The following is a 15,377-nucleotide window of genomic DNA, read 5'->3' on the forward strand; positions in this document are numbered from 1 at the left end:
CAATGTCCGAAAAGTGCCGATGGTTTACATCTTCAACTATTTTCCAGTTTCTACCTCTAAGCAAATCAATAAGGTAAAATACTTGCTTAGTTTGAGTAACAAGTATAAATGGGTCATCTTTGTACCATTCTTCACTGACATTGATACTAGTGGCATTATTCTCAGTGATTGTTTTCCTTCTACGTGGATCACTCTTAAACCATTTACAATACAACAATGTCACTGAATACAAACCAGTGAAATTGACAGAATTGGAGTTTTTCATTAGGCTTGAGAATGTAAGGGGCATGTGGCTTCATCAACTTACCATTCCCATCATCATAAATCTACAACCATTCTCTTACTCCCAACTTCTTCAAATCATGTCTTGCATTGGTTGTGTCCTTTAATTTATCATTGTCAAGGAGTGTGGCCAAGAGACTATCACACACATTCTTCTCAACATGCATAAAATCAATATTGTAGTTCAAAGTGTTTGTACACCAATAATCAAGCTCATAGAAGATGCTTTTTTTTCCTCCAATTTTGATATTCTAAAACACTTCAACATTTCACACTTCCAAACTGCTCATGTTTTTTAGGAACTTGCAATACAAGTTTGTTTACTCGTTCTAATATTTCCTCACATGTAAAACATCTTGGTGGGCGTCTTCTCTCAATTTTCCCATCAACATTAGCGTCCCTTCTAAGTCTATAGGTACTGGGCAAGAATTTTCTGTGACCAACATAAGATATCTTGCCAATCACTCGAACAGAAGAAGTGTCTTTGTTACATGTTGGACAAGCTTTGTATCCCTAACCACTCCATCTAGACAAATGCAGTTTACTCGCGGATTACCTCCCAAGTTGATGAACCTGCAATTTATGAAGGTGAAATTTTTATCAGAATCATTTAGCATACAGTAAAATGGAATAGGAGCTTTCAAGAAAAATGTGTTTGAAACTTAGTTTGCTCCTTAGCCATCGGGGTGATCCAATATTTATAGTAGAGAAAAAAGGAGAAATAAGCACGTAAAGGAAAGCATTAGTGATTCGAAACTTTCAAATGGTCATGTAGAATTAGACTCTTTCTATTTGAGTTTCCTTGCCATTCTTGAGTTGTACTAATTGATTTTTTTGTTTATATGAATTTGAACTTGCAGTGTTCAACTTAGAGAAGACCTTTAAAACAACTTTTTTCTTTACTCGTGCTTCACATGTGGCTTTGCTTACGCCGCTTGAAAGAAGAGGGAAAAGAAGGTGTTGAATTTGGGCAGTACTTATATGAGATTTACAATCATGATGTGGAGCTTAGAGTATCTCAAGCTGGGGTTTGTATTCAGTTCTTACTTGTTGATCATTATAATCTGCCAATGACTTTTTTTGTTTGTAAATTGTGTAATTTTAAGCCACCTACCACCTGTGCTCTCCAGAAGCCATTGAATCTACTTTGTCAATTGGCTTAATCATGAAATTTTAAGATCCTCAAACATACAAGGATAGGAAATTCTGATTGTGCATACATAGGATTTACAATAGAACCTTTATAGGCTGTCTTGTTAGTATTTGATTTCTCTTTCTGATAGAATAGGGCTAAGGCTTTTTCCATGTAGACAGTTGATTCAGCACTGAAATTGCAGGTTAACTTGCTATTGACTAAATGGATGAAGGATTTAGAGAGAATATTCTATGGAAACATCGTTGCTTATGATGCCTCCATTGTTCCAGAAGCTAAACAAGATGAGCTTCCAAATGTCATATGGAGGTAAAGTCTTGAAATTGACAGGTCGCTCATTAATGAGAACCGCATTTCTTTCTTCCCTTTTCTTTTTTTTTTTGGCTGAACTGCCATTGGTGTGCATTGCAGGAATGTTTTCTCTGATGATGGTTCATTAAAGCCAGATGTTGCTGCAGCTCGGACAGTTCAGGCATGCACTCATTATGCCCCTTACTATTGTTATATACAGTCATGCTGGATAAGTTCTAGTATTATTTCAGACATTGCTCCATAGACCAGACACGAACTCCACAAATTCGTGTTGAGAAGTCTTTGATATTGCTGAAAATCAATATTAGTAGTGAAGATGAATTAAACATGGTCAAGATTTATTTCCTTTTCAACGAACTCATCATAGCTTAACATGCTAGTTGCTCTGAGTTAGTTGTACATTAAATCAAACCAGTTAGACCGCATAGAGCAAACAGTGGAATCATAAACAGATTTTGTGTTTTGCTTCTGTTTGGCCAAAACTCTTTCTTTCTTTGCTTTCTTCTTTTTCTATTCACTACTGTATAATTATATATATATTTAAATTAATTATGTGGAGAAGGAGGATAGATTGTAAATAAGTCACTTGTCTTATGACCTTATAATATGTGCAGGCAATGGCCAGGTATGCTTCTCGAGAAGTTAGTTGTCTGTCATTAACAGGTATGTTTTCTTTTCACTTTTCACAATTTGATCATTTATTATTTCTTAGTTTTTAGGTATATAGTAGGATAAAGATTTGCACTTTTTTCTTTGGTAATTAAAGTATTGTAATGTCAATCTAATGAAATAACTTTTCCGTAACATTTTGGAAAAAAATTAATAATTTTTCTTATTAATTTTTTTAATGTATTTTAAATTTTATTCTATTATATTTTTATTCATATTCAATTTATTCTCATTGTTATATTCCTCTTAACCAAACGTAGTCATAATCTTTCCATCACGGTCGTTAAATTTAATATAGTAAGGATTCAGTTTTGTGTAAAAAAATTAACAAAATGCTCGTAAGGTTTCAATTTTAATTAATTATCTAGCTTGTGAAATTCACAATGTCCATTTTTATTTGGGAGTATTGAGCTGAACTACTCATGATATTACGACATGTTCCCTGTTAGTGTCATTATTTTGTGACAGTGTATGTTCTGTTCAATGTCTAGTCGTGTCTGGAATTTTAGACTGTTATATCTGCACTAACGTTTGTTTACGAGAGTTTTTTTAAGTGTTAGTTAGTGCCACCTGGACTTATCGTTGTGGTCATATATATAATCAGTTTCTGTTAGTAAAGTGGTTATCCATTAATCATTCGCATGCTTATTTCGGTTGTTTTTAGAGAGATAGTCGTATCTTGTTTCTTGTGATTGTGATTACAGGTTAGATCTTGAAGCTTGAGAGGGTTCGTCAATGGCGGAATGATCTGAATCTGGAATCGTTGAGTTCAAACTGAAGGGATTTCAGTGTTATCTTCATCATCAGATCTGAAGGGATTTCAGATTGAAGACATGTTGAAGAGGAGCTCAGTTGCTGCACAAGGGATTGTGCATTGACAATCAGTGTTCTTGATTGTCGTTGGTAATTCATTACTATTTGCTGAAAAGGTTGTATTTGATTCCTTTAGAGAGAATTGGTAATTGTAATATGAACCTTTGATTGATAGTGGATGAATTTACTCGGTTCGGGAACCCAAGCACTAGTCGGCTGAGATGTGTTCTCAGTGCAGATGAAGCTTGTAAATTGATGTGTGATTTACTGCTTAAAGCTTAATTCTTGTTCATAACTCATATCTTGAAATCGATCAATTTAAAGATGTACAACTTGGTAACTTGAATCAATAAAATCTACTAGTAGCACTTTCATTTGGTATCAGAGCTTGAAATTTTATAAAAATTTGTGTTAGATCCTACTGCTGTATGATTCTTGATTGTTGATTCTTGAATCATCCTTGACGATCGATTCTGTTGCAACTAACTCCCTCTGAGTTCTCTCTCAAAGAACTACAGAACAATTGTGTTTCTGTTTATCACTTCGTGTGCGGGATGGAAATGTTCGAAGGAGGCTCCACCTCGAGACCTCCTATGCTGGAAGGAGCCAATTATCCATACTGGAAAACCAAGATGCGTGCTTTCTTGAGAGCTGTTGATGAAAGAGTATGGATGTCCATAGAAGAAGGGTGGTGGAAACCAACGATGATGGAGAATGAAATCGTCATACCCAAACCAATGAGTCAATGGACCACTGTTGAAATGGAAAGAGCAAATTTCAACTCAAAGGCTCTTCATGCCTTGTTCAACGCTGTCTCCACTAACCAGTTGAAGGTTATAGCCAATTGTGAAATTGCTAAGGAAGCTTGGGAGAAGCTAAAGATTAAGAACGAGGGAACTGATGCTGTCAAGAAATCAAGACTGCGTGCCTTGGCAAAGGCTTTCGAAAATCTCACCATGGAGGAGGATGAGTCTGTGGCTGAATTCCATGCAAAACTTTGTGACATTTCTAATGAATCATATGCTCTGGGGAAAACTTACTCTAACTCGAAACTGGTTCGAAAGGTGCTTGGTGTCCTCCCCAGAAGATTCATGTCCAAAGTTACCTCTATCGAAGAAATGAGAAACATTGAGGAACTTGATCTTGACGAGCTTATCGGATCATTACAAAACTATGAGCTATCACTGTCTAGGTGGAAGAAAACCAAGAAACAAAAGGAGATGGTGAAAGAAAAATCAGAGGTTGGGGTTGCACTTATTCACCAAGAAAACAAAAAACCTGTTCTAGAGGACTTAAATGGCATTACAGATGAAACTGTTGCCATGTTAACAAGAAACTATGCAAAGTTCTTGAAAAAGAACTACAGGAAAAATTCATCAGCTGACAAAGAAAATCTGCTCAAGAGAAACAAAGGAGTAAATTTCAAACCAGGACAAGCCTCAACTGATCAAAAGGGGCGAGGGATTAAGTGCGAGAGAATGTGATGGATATGGTCACATTCGGCCGAGTGTGCCAACACACTAAAAAAGAAAAAGGCCCTTGCAAGAACTTGGAGTGATAGTGATGAGGAAAAGAACTCCACGGCCGGTGAAGGATCGGATGAGGAGAAGGTGTACTTGCATTCATGGCCCAAAGCCGTAATCCAGCTTGAATCCGAAGATGATGCGGCCTCCACTTCATCGAAGCGTACAAGCACAGGTCGTCAACATGCTTATGAAGAAATGTTTGCACAATGGGAGTACATGACTAAACAGATTCGTGCCCTAAAGAACTCCCTTGAGCAAGTGGAGACTGAAAAAGGAAAGTTAGAAGACTCTGTCAAAAATCTCAACCGACTTCTTGATGAAAAGGAGAATGAGATTTACAAACTCACAAACTCGATCTAATCCGAACCAAGCAAGCGTTACGCTTCATTCCCCAGGCACTGCTGCCATCAATCAAACCCTACAGCTTCAGAAGCCCTACGGTGATCGAACTTCATTAGGATATAAGATGCTTTACAAGCAAGGAAATGAATTGTCTGTTGAGCATTCCTTACCCTCCAATGTCAATTCATCAAAGAAGGAAGATGGGTCTCCTGACACCTCAGTCACCATTAATGAATCTGACTCATCTGAGAGGAGACAGTTCCAACCGGACCCATCAAACTCAAATTTGAAGGAAGGAGGACCGATGCCGACAACTTTCCACGTAATGACAATTTCATTCCTACATGTCATTTCTGTAATAGGAGAGGTCACATCCGTCCTAAGTGTTACAAATTGCAGAACTACTTGAAAGCCATGATCAATCGACCAAATAGTTTCCCTCCTCCAAATAAGTCACATGGACGCAAACCTCGTCAAGAATGGAAAATAAAGTCCAAACCAAATTCTGATGTTGGTTTGGTTGCAAAGCTATCTCTGTCTGCCTTTGTTGAAGGTCAGTGGTACTTCGACAAGGATGTTCGCGTCACATGACTGGAAATAAGAAATTGCTAGTTAACTTCAAAGATGAAAAAGGAGGATCTGTCACTTTTGGGGATGGCAACAAAGGACAGATTGCTGGGAGAGGTGATGTAAATGTGAATGGAGCAGCTCACCTGACAAATGTCTTATATGTGAGAGGACTCAAAGCAAATCTCATCAGCATCGGTCAATTGTGTGACGACAATCTCTCTGTAAGTTTCACTAAAACTCAATATTTAGTTTCATCTGATGGGTGTGTTGTCTTAACAGAAACGAATCGTAGACCGGTGCTATGCTTGTGTGCAATACCATAGTGTGCAACAGACCTTCTTGGACAAACCCGACTTATGGCACTACAGCCGGGACACTTGAACTACGTAGATCTCCGAAGATTGGTGAAGCTTCAAGCTGTAAAGGGAATTCCTGACATGAAAGTTTCCAAGGAAAGAGTATGTGGTCCATGTCAGCTTGGAAAACAGCATAAGGCATCTCATCCCACAATTAATAGACTTCTCACTTCTCGTGTGCTGGAACTCATGCATGTTGACTTAATGGGGCCAATGCAGAATGAAAGTATCAGTGGGAAAAGATATGTAATGGTCTTGGTGGATGACTACTCTCGGTTTACCTGGGTTGAATTTCTTAGAGACAAGTCTGACACATTTGGATCATTCTCTGCCTTGATACTGAGATTGCAAACTGAGAAAGACTCCAAAGTTGGAAAAGTTTTTCGACTAAGAAGTGACCATGGAAAAGAGTTCGAAAATTCCATATTCTCAGAGTTCTGTAATGGCATGGGAATTCACCACGAGTTCTCACCAAAAACTCCTCACAGAATGGAGTTGTTGAACGAAAAACCGTAACACTACAGAAATGGCTCGGGTCATGATGCAAAGCCAAGGATATTTCAAAACGATTTTGGGCTGAAGCTGTCAATACTGCCTGTTACGTGTGCAATAGAGTTCATCTTCGCACTGGTACCTCTCAAACTGCCTATGAGCTATGGAAAGGAAGACCTCCTAACGTGGGCCACATGCATATCTTTGGATGTACGTGTTATGTCCTGAACGATCGGGATCACTTGACCAAGTTTGATCCCAGGAGTGATGAAGGAACATTTTTGGGGTACTCCACCAACAGTCGGGCTTACAGAGTATTCAACAAACGGACTCTCACTGTAGTTGAATCAATGAATGTGAAATTTGATGATTTAGAAGGACATGAAGATGTGTGGATCGAAGATGACTCTCCTGTTCTCTCAGGCTCTAGACCAGTCCTCACTAGACAGTCTCAGGTGTACCCTGATACTTCTACAGAGTCTCTAAATACAACATCAGGCATATCAGGTGACAATCAAGCCAGTGCCAGTGGTACAGGAAGAGAAAATGAAGTTGATAGTGCCATGACCAATGAACTCCAACAGGTCAAAGTTCATAAAAACGGGCCCCCATCATGGGTTGAGAAAGCTCATCCTCAAGCCACTGTCATAGGAAATCCGAATGATACAGTGGTCACTAGACGTAAACTGCAGAATTTGTTAGCCTTTGCCTGCTATCTGTCACAGATTGAGCCCAAAAGTGTTCGAGATGCATTATTAGATGAGTTCTGGTTGGCTGCCATGCAGGATGAAATGGGAAATTTCAAGAGACTGGGTGTCTGGATAATGGTCCCTCGACCAGATGGTGCAAATGTTATAGGGACGAAATGGTTGTTTAAAAACAAGTCTGATGAATTTGGGACAGTGACTCGAAATAAAGCACGACTTGTGGCTCAAGGATATAGTCAGGTCGAAGGCATCGACTTTGATGAAACATTTGCACCCGTGGCTTGATTAGAATCCATTCGGCTACTTCTTATCATTGCATGTTTTTTGAAAATCAAACTCTTTCAAATGGACGTCAAGAGTGCCTTTCTCAATGGGGTAATTCAAGAGGAAGTCTATGTCAAACAACCACAGGGGTTTGAAGATCCGCATCATCCACACCATGTGTACAAGCTCAATAAAGCCTTATATGGACTGAAGGTGGCCCACGTGCGTGGTATGATAGACTCACTTCATTTCTCATCTCTCATGGCTTCACTCGAGGTACCGGATAGCACTCTATTCATTAAACATATTGACAAAGGAATCTTTGTTGCCCAAATATATGTGGATGATATCATTTTTGGCTCAACTTGTGATACTGAAGTCCAAACATTTGTCACTTTAATGACTAATGAGTTTGAAATGAGTTTAATAGGTGACCTTACTTTCTTTCTAGGACTCCAAATCAAACAACTAGATCATGGTACATTCATTTCACAGTCTAAATATGTCAAGTCTATGTTAGATAAGTTTGGCTACTCTCAGGTCAAGCATGCACACACACCAATAGGCACCACGTCCAAATTGTCACGAGATGAGTCTCGGTGACCCCGTTGACCCCACTCTATACGTAAGTATGATAGGTGGCTTATCGTATCTCACAAAGAAGTCGCCCTGATATATCCTTTAGTGTAGGTTTATGTGCTAGGTATCAAGCCAATCCTAAACAGTCTCATCTCTCTGCTGTCAAAAGAATTTTCAAATATCTAGCTGGGACGGTTAATTATGGTCTTTGGTATAGTTGTGACACGAACACCTCTTTGGTCGGATATGGTGACTCTGATTGGGCAGGATGTATAGATGATAGGAAAAGCACTTCAGGGGGTTGCTTTTACATTGGGAATAACCTTGTCTCGTGGTATAGCAAAAAACAAGAAATTCATCTACCTTTCCACTTGCGAGAATATATTGCGTGTACCGTTGCACTCAATTGATATGGCCGAATAAAATGCTTACCGATTATGGGTATCCTCAACACACACCGACCATCTTTTGTGACAAGACAAGCGCCATCAACATCTCTAAAAACCCTTTGCAGCACTCTCGGACCAAACACATCGACATCAGGTATCACTTTATCCGAGAACTAGTTGAGTCAAATATGCTGTCAATATCTCATGTGCCCACAACAAATCAATTAGCAGATTTGTTCACTAAAGCTTTAGATACTCAAACTTTTACTCATTTAAGAGCTTGTATTGGTCTCTGTACCATCTAAACTGTTCTTAGTGTCATCTGATCAATCTATTTTGTCTATGAGCATGCATGTATGTCACAGTTCTTCAGCAATGGTTCTTCTGTCCTTCCCCATCTACTATATACTACATTGATTGTTACTACACTTGAATCTTCCCCAGTCAAAAAGGCTACCTCTTCCAGATGCAATGGGAAGAGCTCTCATACACCAGGGTCTAATAAGTAGTATGCTCCTTCTATATTAGTTCTTGGTACTCAAAGAGGACGGCTACATCTCTGGAAGAGAGTGAAAGCCATGTCTGGGTACTAAAGCAAAAGCCAGAGTGATATATTAAAAAAAAAGGCTTCAAATAAAAAACAACAATACAAAAATCGTTATTTTCCAACTATCTGTTGGTTCTTAATTGAGAGAGTGGTCCAGCTGAATTTCACTCTTCTTGGACCACATGAGGTCACTGTTCACACACGAATGGAGATTCAATGTGTAGTGCTTTTGTCAGTATCATTGTCGATGGGGCAGGGAAATGATTTGTTGCTCTAGTTGTGTAGTTCGTGTGCTCTCAGACACTCTGTTCATTGATCAGCTGATATATATTTTTTTTGCCTTAAAAGTTGAGTATCTTGAAGTTTTTTTGTTATTTTTCTGTTTTGTCTAAGTGTGGGCTAAATGCATATATTGGGGTATATTTGTCACAAGTCTGGGTTCTTTGATACACTTATTGCCTGATGACGTTGGTTTGTTTCGTTTAGTGTGCCGTATGATGTGGTAGTAAATATTCAATTTGGGCGCGTACGGTTTATTTGGCAAAAATCAAATTTTAAAAAAAATCATCATCATTTTTTTTGCCTGGTCAGTTGTGTCAGGGTGCCTATACTTAAGGCCTACGGTAAGTGATCAGTCTCACTTCTTCACTTTCCTCTCTGAAACCCTAAGCTCTGCTTCATCCAAATTCTTTTCTCTCTATCATGGAGAATATCACACCCATTGCAGTCACCCCTGTTGCTATGGTTGTTCCATCCATGGAGTCGACTGATGATCCTCCAGTGCCTCCTACTGTCGCGTCTGCATTACCTAATCCCTGTCGTGACATTGTCCTTTACCAGTCGGAGGCTGGTGGTTCTGCACCTTTCCCGAGTTCAGAGTCAACTCCGTCTCCTACCTCACCTCCGGTCAGTCAGAAACCTCGTACATTTCAAGGTAAGGCTCCTCCTATCTCTAAAAAGGTTCGTCCTTCTCTTTCATCTCCTTCCCCACCTGTGTCCAAACGTGTCACTCGTTCTTTGTCGAGTCACTAGTCCCCCTCAAAACCTATAGGCCCTCCTCGTCCTCCATCTAAGGTCTCTATTCCTACCCCAACCAGTGAACGTGTTCAACCCAAAAGAAAATCCTCTGCTGACACCACGTATCATCCCCCTGAAAAGAAATCCAAGAAAAAACCCACTCCAGTTGCCTCTACAGAGTCATCTCCCAAACGGTCGTCTAGAGGTTCTAAAAAGTCCAAACTTCCCAAAGTTCCTATATCAACTGTCGACCCTGCAACAGTACAATGCTTTGTTGATGCCTCTAAAGCCTCTGTCTATCAACGGTGGTTTGGTAGTCGTGAGCTTTGGTTCGAACAAGTGGTCATTTTAGATGATTTTCCTGAACTGCATGAGTTTTTAAAACTTAGGAAATGGGTCAACACGGTCACTAACTTGTCTGCTCCCCACCCCATATTAGTTCGAGAATTCTATGCCAATCTGGATAGAACTGTTATTGCTGAGGGTCATCCAGGGTGTGTGAGTGCCTTTGTTAGGGGTCATAGAGTTCCTTTTGGTCCTTCCACTATTGCTTCCTTATTGCAAGTTGAGTCTATCAGGAATTCAACATATGGGAAACACTTTAATCCAGATCAATCTTTGATGGGTCGAGTGCTAACTGGCAGGGATGACTATATTTGGGACAAACAGGAAATACTGGTTACTCACTTGACTCCATTCTATAGGGTTCTTCATCGAGTAGCCTTGTACAATTGGTTTCCTAATTCTCATTTGTCTGCTGTTACCCTTGAGATTGGCAAGTTCTTGTATGCTGTAGGCACTAATGTATCCATTGATCTGCCCTCGCTCATCTTTGACCGGGTACTGGAAGCATCTGAATCCACTGGCACTCGTAACAAGCTACCATTTCCAAGTTTAGTTCAACGGGTTCTCATGGATGCTCACCCTCCACTCACCACGCATGATTATCAAGTTCAGAATCCGATTCTCAGTAAGAGCTTTCTCTCGGTGGTCAACAGGAAGCCTTCTTCAACCACTCCCTCAGCAACCACAGTGAGTAAAGGAAAGTCTCCCATGTTCAAAGGGCTCTCGGATTCCAGCTGGCAGGTACAAATGTTTACTGAGTTTCAATCTTTTGCCAAACGCTATAAGAAGGATCAAAAGCGTCAGCTTGCCTTTGAGGCCTCCATGTATCAAATGGTTTGCTCTATCAAGTCCACTCTTTTGCACCATTTTCCTGGGGATTCTCTACCTGACATCTCTCTGCCTGAGTTTCATCGTGATTCGTTTGGCGCCTCATCAGACACATCTGGGAATAATACACATATGCAGGGGGAGCCTTCAGCCTTGGATCCAAATACTAGTTCAAGACAACCCGATCTAGATCCTCCACTCGACACCGCAACACCCTTTGTGTCGACAGACCACCTTCCCAGGGGAGTCCGGCACAAAGACAGAACCTACAGATCATATTCAATGAAGGGGGAGATATATGTTTTGCTTGTGTAGTTGATTTGTTTATATTCCTAAAAACTTTTATATCTGGTTTATCAATATTTTCTGGTCTTTAGTTTTGTGTGTTAGTCATTGAACATAACCTGTCAAGGGGGAGAATGTTAGTGTCATTATTTTGTGACAGTGTATGTTCTGTTCAATGTCTAGTCGTGTCTGGAATTTTAGACTGTTATATCTGCACTAACGTTTGTTTACGAGAGTTTTTTTAAGTGTTAGTTAGTGCCACCTGGACTTATCGTTGTGGTCATATATATAATCAGTTTCTGTTAGTAAAGTGGTTATCCATTAATCATTCAGACAGTTATTTCGGTTGTTTTTAGAGAGATAGTCGTATCTTGTTTCTTGTGATTGTGATTACAGGTTAGATCTTGAAGCTTGAGAGGGTTCGTCAATGGCGGAATGATCTGAATCTGGAATCGTTGAGTTCATACTGAAGGGATTTCAGTGTTATCTTCATCATCAGATCTGAAGGGATTTCAGATTGAAGACATGTTGAAGAGGAGCTCAGTTGCTGCACAAGGGATTGTGCATTGACAATCAGTGTTCTTGATTGTCGTTGGTAATTCATTACTATTTGCTGAAAAGGTTGTATTTGATTCCTTTAGAGAGAATTGGTAATTGTAATATGAACCTTTGATTGATAGTGGATGAATTTACCCTGGTTCGGGGAACCCAAGCACTAGTCGGCTGAGATGTGTTCTCAGTGCAGATGAAGCTTGTAAATTGATGTGTGATTTACTGCTTAAAGCTTAATTCTTGTTCATAACTCATATCTTGAAATCGATCAATTTAAAGATCTACAACTTGGTAACTTGAATCAATAAAATCTACTAGTAGCACTTTCATTCCCTATATATAATTATATAAATATAAAAAGAACATTTGTTATAAAGGTTTAAAATGTTTGAATGAGCAGATAACGATGCTATGTTTTTTGGAAACTTCATGTTTACACCATTGAAGAATGTGAAGGCAAAACCTGTTTCGCTGAGATGATGCAGGTTTTATCTTTTTTGTGTAATCTTTTTAAAGTTTCTGATACATATTTGTTTATTTTTTTTTTCAATTAAATAAATTATTATTACTTAAAAAGGAAAATAATTGAATGTAAAAGCCCATTTATTGTTGTACTTCAAAAGAGATGATCCTTTTCTTTCAAAAAAAAAAAAAACAAAGAAAAGATGATATTTATTTAGGCCTCTTTGGTTTGGATTTTGAGTAAGTTAGAATAAACTTTTTTTTTTTTGTAAACTTTTAAAGCTATTCTTACGTAAACACCTAAAATTATAATTATTTATTTATTTTTATGTTTAGGGTTATATCTTTATATATAAAATATAGCTATGTAATTCTTAGTTTAACAAATTTTGTTGGCTTACTATTTTTTTTTTCTATGTTGAAGTTAACAATGTTACCTTCACGTTAACTTAACAAAAAAGTGAATAAATAAATAGGAACAATCAAACCAAAACTCCTCTTTTGTTGAAAAAAAAAATTGAAACTCCTCTTTTGTCACTCTTTAGTCTTCATCCAATTTGCATATAATAAATTAAGTATTAGGTGCATTTACAAATAACTTTAACTTATTATATACATGTTGTAATTTCAGTGAAATTTTACAAATCTTTGGGTGAGAAGAAAGTGTATGAGTGTTATTGTGATAAATCTAATACGCAAGTATACGAATCATTTTAACAAGTAATACTCAGGTAAGTGAGAACGTTTCCACGGGGACTGCAGTTAAGTACCTGTTATCCCAAATTTTGCACTCTGACGTGGCATCACGGGAATGGTGACACGTGGAGTCCACTTGGAACATCTACTCAGGAAGATAGGCCGAGCAGGATGCCTCGCTGGCATGTCTAGAGTAAGATATTCAGCGATCCGCGCAGAGCAATCAATACTTAGCGAATTCAGCTTTCGCATCGTGAGTCATCAGCTCAATCCCTATAACTCAGGGATCAATTTACGTGGATACGACATACACACGATCCCACTATCAGTGTATTGAGCCTCAATCCCACGATCCTTGCATTCATCATTGATCCCACAATCTTTCTGTTTATACGCATTGTAACGAGAGAGGGAACTCTTCCTCCTCAAGTTTCCTAGCCCTATAAATAGTGATGTATATTCACTAGGGAGGGGATCGGTCGAAAAGCAGCTAAGCTAAGACTATACTATTATCTAAGAATTACATATTTAGAGATACTGTTGTAAGAGCTATAAGAAAAGGAATCTTCTTTCTTGATCTTAAGTTAATACAAATAACGAGGATTAGGCTATTACCGAACTGCTCGGGGCTGAACCTCTATAAAATTCCTGTGTCTTATTATTGCTTTATCATATATCTGTTACTACATATCGTTTATCGCTTATAAAATAGACTCATTGTCATTGGCTAAAAGCGAAGTCAACAGTACCAATCAATTAAATTCTTGTTTCTATTTGACAATCGAATAAAAAAATTTTGAACTAAATAAACTAAGAAAAATTAAATAAAAAAATAAATAAAATATTTAACAATGGATGTGAAATTAGGGAGATGATTTCAATTGCTTTGATTACCCAATTGTTAACACTAATTAACCATTCTTCTTCCTCCTATGTAATGACAGATTATAAATTAACCTAAACTCTTTTCAGATCATAAAGGTCCTAAATGTCATGTCAATTACCGCATCTCTGAGATAGAACAACTTACAATTCGCATTAAGAAATAATCTGAAAGTCACATAAGCTATGTGAATACTCTCGTTTCACATCAAAATATATGTCTATTCATTTAGAGCATTCTCAATACTCACTTTTCAAATTTTGTATTGAGATCATAAATCATGCATAAGGTGGCCAATCAAACACATGTAATAAGCACAAATATGAATAATTCACCATAATAGAGAAAGAAAGAACAATCAAATATCATTAATTCATAGAATAATCTCAGTTAATATACATTAAATCCCTAAATAGTGAGTTTAGCTCATAATCAAATCCATAATTAAACTAAACACAAATAAAAACATAAGAAATCAAGAGAAGAGAAAGAAACTAGATGGAGCATTGTCGCGGATCGCCCATGCTCGCTCCGAGAGCCTTCTTCTTGTGTTTCTAGGGTTCCATATGGTCTCTCCTCCATAATTCGCGATTCCCTTCATTAAAATAGAGTTTTTCAGCCCAAAAATGAGAAAAGACGAAGTTATCCTTGACCTGTATGAAGTCGGCGCCACGACGGCTGTAGAAAAGTAAAAAAATGGGCTTTCTGTAGTCCCCTGCCGCGGCCACTAGACCCATTTTTTTTCTACTTCGACATCTTTCAGTAAAATAGGCATAACTTTTTCATACAAATACCAAATGAGCTGATTCAAGATACGTTAGAAAGATAAAAAAGAGATCTAAAACTTTTATGTTTTAACTTTTTCCAACATATGATCATAACATAGTTGAATTTAGGCTTGAAATTTCAGCTTTATTTTCTTTCAAAATTTTCTCTATTTTATAGATCACTGTTTTTCGAAATTTGTCCAATTTATACACTCCAAGTGTCGAAACCTGAAATCAAAGAAAACAAGTGTAATTCTATTTTAAAAATAATAATAAAGAAGAAAAATAACTATAAAATGTGACTCGAAACTTAGGCTAAAAATAGCCTAACAAGTGTATTGAGTCCCACATAGGATAAGGACACTTAAACTATATATACTTTTGACTATATATACTTTTGTGTTATAAAATTCTGAATTAATACTTCAGTCGTGTAAAAGAAATTCCCATAATTAACATAGTGTTCTTCACTCGAGTGTGTCTTCTGAGTATATTTCATATATGAATTCACAAATTAAGAAAAAGAAAGTGAGTGATATGT

The 15,377-nt window shown here is 37.9% G+C and overlaps 1 pseudogene; it reads left to right on the forward strand.

Moving 5' to 3' along the window:
* The first annotated feature begins 362 nt into the window (after nt 1-362).
* On the forward strand, nt 363-12,770 carry LOC115707551 (uncharacterized; annotated as a pseudogene).
* Nucleotides 12,771-15,377: the final 2,607 nt, after the last annotated feature.

Source organism: Cannabis sativa, chromosome 1 (assembly GCF_029168945.1).
Source record: "Cannabis sativa cultivar Pink pepper isolate KNU-18-1 chromosome 1, ASM2916894v1, whole genome shotgun sequence".
In the NCBI taxonomy this organism is placed as follows: domain Eukaryota; kingdom Viridiplantae; phylum Streptophyta; class Magnoliopsida; order Rosales; family Cannabaceae; genus Cannabis; species Cannabis sativa.